Source organism: Rhea americana, unplaced genomic scaffold (assembly GCF_003343005.1).
Source record: "Rhea americana isolate MKP2758 unplaced genomic scaffold, rheAme1 scaffold_55, whole genome shotgun sequence".
Classification (NCBI taxonomy): Eukaryota; Metazoa; Chordata; class Aves; order Rheiformes; family Rheidae; genus Rhea; species Rhea americana.
The window spans coordinates 2,496,910-2,503,465 of NW_028186701.1; positions in this window are offsets into that span (position 1 = coordinate 2,496,910).

Below are 6,556 nucleotides of genomic sequence, written 5' to 3' on the forward strand. Positions count from 1 at the left end.
CAGATTTCCAGATGTGAAGTCTCTCATGCCTTCCAGCAGAGTAACAAGCTTGCACTTGTGTGTAATTTCTTTCACAGGTCTTGTGCATTATGTTCTTTTTGTTTCTGCTCTTCCCTCCATCCACCTTTTTTTTTTTTTTTTTTTTTTTTTTTTTTTTTTTTTCTAAGGTAGAGGATTCAATAGACTAGGTGTTAATCAAAGCTTTTCTGCAAAAATCAAGGTTCTAATCATCAAGGTTATAAGGAAAAGCTTGAAAATATGACTCTAACAACTCAAAAATTGGTATAAAGGAAAAAATCACAACTTTTATTATTATTTAGGGGAAAAATCTAATTAGGTTATCTGTCTCATTTATATCTCTGTGAGGCAACATGTCAAACAACTGTCTACAAAGATACATAGAGTGCACTATCATATGTGCAGCTATTTACTCAATCCCTTGTGCTTCTCAAGCAGATGTATGTTTGTAAAATAAAGCAGAACTCAACATGTTTCTGGATTTCAATTTAATCAAAATACTCAGATAGTTTTGTATTTCACATCACACATAGTGAAAACTTGTTTGTGTTTGCACCTGAAGAAATGCAGTTTCTAGGGAGTTAAAAAATGATAATGGTAAAACTAGGGGGCAGGCTTTGTGCTATAGTCAGCTGATTTTCTATTTATTTTGTTTTTCAGTAGTCACCAGAACCAGGCACAAAAAACTAGCAAGATTTGTCCTACARTGGTAAATCAGTCACTATCTACTATTGTTCTCATTATATTATTCTTTTAATGTAGAACTAACACTTTAAATCTTATCCACAACCCAGCTGCCAGCACACTGGGATGCAAGCAGAACAAAGTGGAAGAAATATCAAGCTTTCTCATACAATCAAGAGTTCCCTACTGGATCCATATGTCACATATATAAACACATTTAAAATGCTGCAGTGCTATTAGTCTTCCTGAAGTGAATTAGTTATATCAGATTGCTGAAGATATCAGTTGTCCTCATTTATTTTTCAGTGGAATTGTGATACTTTTAATTGCCCASTGATCTTAATCCTGTGCTTCTAGTGCACTCTATAACTCCCATTAAAATGCTSATGTCAGGAGAAAATTTTAGTAAGCATGGTGTGGAAAGTGGTCCAAATGCCAGCAGTACCTATTTCCACAACATTTATTTGTTCTAATCAAACATGAAAGGGTTTTCATCTTTTGCTGTGTTATTCTCCTCTCATTTTCCAACTAATTAAAAATAGAAATTTGAAAAGTAAATTGCACTGGTATCATTATTTTCCCATGATTCTATATACCTCTTCACCCGGTTCTATCAGTGAAGACAACCTGAGGAGAGTATGATTATCTTTGWAACAGCTAAGTAGGTTACTTGTGTTGTGTAATAAAGGAAAAATTGATTATTTTTTTTTTAATAATTAAAGTAGTTAATAGGTCTCATTCTTTAGAAGATTTTCAGTATTTAGATCTCACTATTCCTAACAATGAATGCTTTCATTGTGCTCATGCGTCTACCTTTATGTGATGTTTTTGTAGACCAAATAATATAAACTATAAGCATGTATTTTTATGGCAATTTCTTAGTAGACTGCATACGGAAGTTTCATTTTGTCTCCCTTAACTAGATAGACTGGTCTTCTTTAAATGTTCATTTCCAACTCACTAGTGCTGAAGTATTTCAAAAGTATTTGTATTTTCATCTATTGCCTTTCAGTGTTATTATCATACCAAATAATGATAGTCAAATGTTTCTCCTAAAATGATTATCACAGAAACAGTCAAAGTGCTGAAATCTGAACTGTTCCATTTCAGTTTGGACATCCTGTGAAGATTACTGAAACAGTTCATATCCCCTTTTTTTTTCTCCCCCCCCTTCTCTTTCTTTCTTTTCATTTATTCCTCTAGATCACATCTTGCATCTCAGCTGAAGACTTTTACTATGGCACTATGGCAGAGTTTTCAAACCCTGAACTAAGCAGCATCTTGTTTGACATGCAGTGCCCCAATAATTTTAAAAGTTTGGCATTTTAATGTATGACAATGGTACTCATGACATCACCTGCTGTGAATAAGTAGCATCAGGGCCTGTGGCAGAGGACAAAATAGCTAGACACCTAACACATCTCTCCTTAAGGTTCTCTGTAGGTGGTCAGCCATCTTGAATTACTTTTTTTGCCTGATTTTCCTTGTTTGTGTAATACTGTAGAGTACACTGTTTCAAACCAACTGTTCAGTCTTCCAACATGTCTAGTATCAACACCATAGGGATACTAAATGCAGATGTTAATGTCAGAAGGTATCATTCTGGTCATTTAGCATGATCTGACACAACACAGAGGTGGTAAGATTTTCAGGACAAAACTTTCGCTCATGCTACACGTCACATTTTAGAAAGACTCTTGAAATCAACTTCTGTTTAAATAAAAATATAACGTGATATTGAAATAAGTATGCAGAAAACAGATTAACTTCTGGTAATATGAACCGTTAACTCTTTTTATATTGCCCTCCTCTTGTGGTTATTTCTTCATTCTGTTTCCACCTCTGCTTCTATTTAAWTAATTAAGTAATAAATAAGTTTTATTTATTACTTATTTAAATAAATAAGTAATTTTCTGTTTACTTTGACATTTTTGAAATTAGAATTCAGACTAAAATGAAGGCCTTGTCTCATACCCTTTTTCTTGACTCSTAGCTTGTCCTTTACTTAGCTTCAGGCTAGTATGTGCATAGAATTGCTTCACAGAGGAATTAGGGTTAGTGGGGCCCTGGCAAAACTTGACCACAGCTAGACTTTCAGTTGTGATTCCAGAAACCATCTAGTTACTCAGAGTAAATGATGTTTAGACTCAATGAACAAACARATTTGATACTCTAACATAAAGCTTACTATATATTTGACTTACAAGGCTATACTAAAATATTATTTTAACTTTGTGCTTCTTTCAGGATCTTCATTGCCATGAGAGCCTTGAACACAATGCATATTCGTTTCAGTTCAAGGGAGCTAGCGGTGTTTGTCATCAAACTCTTTCTCTGCATTGTCCTACAAACAGCAGTAACAAAAGAAAACACGATCAGTAGATGACAGCCCACCACTGAGAGCTATCAGATTTTTCCAGGCAACGAGATAATAAGTAGAAATCGACAAAAGCATAGAAGGGGATTCAGCATTCAGAGCGCTGAGTCCTAAACTTTAAAAATTGGCAGTAGTAGGGCCTTCTTTCCCTTTGCCTAACATTTCTTGCTTCATTTCAAAGTCACACACACTAAATTTAACCRGTAAATAATACTTAAAGTCCGTTTTTGACTAAAGTCCTATATAAATTGAACAGATTTCCTGAGAAGAGTTTTTAAGGACAAGGCAAGAGTTATACTAAAATATTAATTTCAGCTCTTTATATCTCATTTATTAATGCAGAGSAAATACTTGAGCTACTACCAAACCAGTTGGATAGGTTTACATCAGGGTATCTGCTTTTTCCACTTACAAAGTGTCCAATATTTCAGAAACCAAAATTCATGTAATAGCTTGGAAATCAACACGACAAATCAGACAACTGATTGAGAACATTATTTACTTTTTTTATTTGTATTTTATATTTACTTTTTGGTTGGAGGACAAATAAAGCTACTTGTGTCTTTAAAACTTGGGTTAAACTAGAATATCTCCTGGATAATTTTCATTTAATTGGTTGCATTTTTATAGAGAGATAAAAGATAGTAGCTGATAGTAACTCTTTCTCCTCCTAAGCAGTTTTGCTCTACAATTTATTAGCTCACCTRCTCTTATAGTAAATATTTAAGCTATAATCAAGTTTAATTTTGTCACTGCATTCKATCTGACAACAACACAGGCTATAGCTATCCCTATGAATAAAATAAAACTATTTTCTGGACCTGAATCCACATTCAYATTATTGACAGTTAGGCCCAACCTCTCTGCAGCACTGAAGAAAAACAAAATAAAAGGTGTATTTTGCATATTTCAGTGTGATATAAAAACATGGAAAGATTTAAGTCTTCAAAATCTCCTGCACTAACATAGAGRACTATGTAGGATTCAGAGTGTAGTTTTATTCCTACCATCCAGAAAGAAACTGTGACTCAGACRTATTAGCTCCTGAGGCCCATCCATKCCAGAGAGCATCCTGACAGTTAAGCAATATGGACTTGCTGTGGCCCAAGTCTTGATCTTTGCATTTTGTTCTGTCTTGTTTGTAGTATAGATATGACCACAACAGTGGTACTATGCTGTGGAGCAACATTTGACCAAGCTCTGGAGGTGACAGTGATGCATCAGCAAGCTGGTCTGTCTGGGAGTCCATCTGGGTGAAATAGCTCTTTGACATCTGTGGATGATCCTAGCTCTAGGATTTTCTTATTCTGATCTAGCTCACAAACCTTGTTGCAGCTTTCTATTGCATACTGCTGTCATATCCTTAAAAATGATGTTTCTGGTGATCACATGGCTAGATTCCAAGACATTCTGAGTCAGGTTTAGAGTTCTGCCAGCAATTTAGTATACCTAACCAAGATGTATAAAGTTAGCCATCTTAAAATAGTAACTTAAAAGATAAAGAAATAATAGTGATGAGAAATTACAGAAATGTTATCTGTAAAGGTTTTCTAGAGTTACTGGGTGTTCTCCAACAAAATACTAGCTCTTCAAAATTTTAATTTGATATATATGTGCTTGTTATTAGATTAACAGAATATTTCTTAAGGGAAAAAAAAGAAAAAATTGCTGAAGTTGTCTCAGAAAAGCTAGAACCCCAATAATTAGAGTCAACTCTAACAGGATTTTACACAGTCTCCCATAACATCCTCCTAGGCAAGCTCAGGTTAGATGAATGGACAGTGGCTTTCAGCCATTTCTCAATCCACTTCACCGTTCATTCATCTAACCTGCAAGTGCCGGTCAGATGAGTGGACTGTGAGGTGGACTGAGAACTGGCTGAAAGGCAGAGCTCAGAGGGTTGTCATCAGTGACGTGGAGTCTAGGTGGAGGCCTGTGGCTAGTGGTGTCCCCCAGGGCTGAGGACTGGGTCCCACCCTGCTCAACTTCTTCATCAATGACCTGGATGAGGGGACAGAGTGCCTCCTCAGCAAGTTTGCTGATGATCCCAAGGTGGGAGCAGTGGCTGACACACGTGAGGGCTGTGCTGCCATTCAGAGAAACCTGGACAGGCTGGAGAGTTGGGCAGAGAGGAACCTCACGAGGTTCAACAAGGGCAAGTGCAGGGTCCTGCACCTAGGGAGAAATAATCCTAGGCTCCAGGACAAGCTGGGGGCTGACCTGCTGGAGAGCAGCTCTGCAGAGAAGGACCTGGGAGTGCTGGTGGACAATAGGTTGACCATGATCCATCTATGTGCCCTTGTGGCCAGGAAGGCCAATGGTCTCCTGGGATGCATGAATGTTGCCAGCAGGTGGAAGGAGGTGATCCTGCCCCTCTACTCAACCCTGGGGAGGCCTCATCTCGAGTCCTGTGTCCAGGTCTGGGCTCCCCACTACAAGAGAGACATGGAGCTCCTGGAGAGAGTCCAGCGTAGGGCTACAAAGATGATGAGAGGGCTGGAGCATCTGCCCTGTGAGGAACGGCTGCGAGAGCTGGGCCTGTTTGGCCTGCAGAAGAGAAGATTGAGAGGGGATTTTATCAATGTGTACAAGTACCTGAAGGGAGGGTGTCAAGGGGATGGGGACAAACTCTTTTCAGTTTTCCCGTGTGACAGGACAAGAGTCAATGGGCAGAAATTGAAGCACAGGAAGTTCCACCTGACCGTGAGGGGGAATTTCTTCCCTGTGAGAGTGACGGAGCACTGGCACAGGTGGCCCCGAGAGGTGGTGGAGTCTCCTTCTCTGGAGAGATTCAAAACCCGCCTGGATGCAACCCTGTCTACCATGCCCTAGGTGACCCTGCTGAGCAGAGAGGTTGGACTAGATGATCTCCAGAGGTCTCTTCTAACCTCAACCATTCTGTGATTCTGTAATAATTATATTATGCAAGACAGAAATTGAAGTCCCCAATTTACCAGAAAGCATGGTGGAATCTTATTCCTATTCTTATGTCCAAGCTAATCACTCCCTTTTAAAATGCATTTAACATCTTYTCTCTTGTATCAATTTATATAAAAAACTTCAGAAGTTCCAGGATTTGTAACAAAGCAGAAAAAATATTTGTGATTTGAAACTTTATGATACCAGTCTCTATTAGAAAAGTGCTGTTTGTTCATTTAATCTATATTTAATTGTTTAGTTCAACTCTATTTTTATTCCTTCTATTTTTTTATTCTTATTGAGTGACTATATTTTTAACATTTTTTATGAATACCCAGAGATTGGATTACTTTAATAAGGTATATAAGAATATCACTTACACTTGACTATGTAAGCAGTATCATTGCAGTCAGATACCAGTACTTTGACTGTTTTGACTCCCTTCAGAATTAAGGAGTAATCAAATATTTTTCTGAAACTTACAAAGATTTTTTTCAGTTTTGTTTTGGGAAGTAGTAATTCATCATATGATATATTCTGTGTATTGAGCCAAACTTC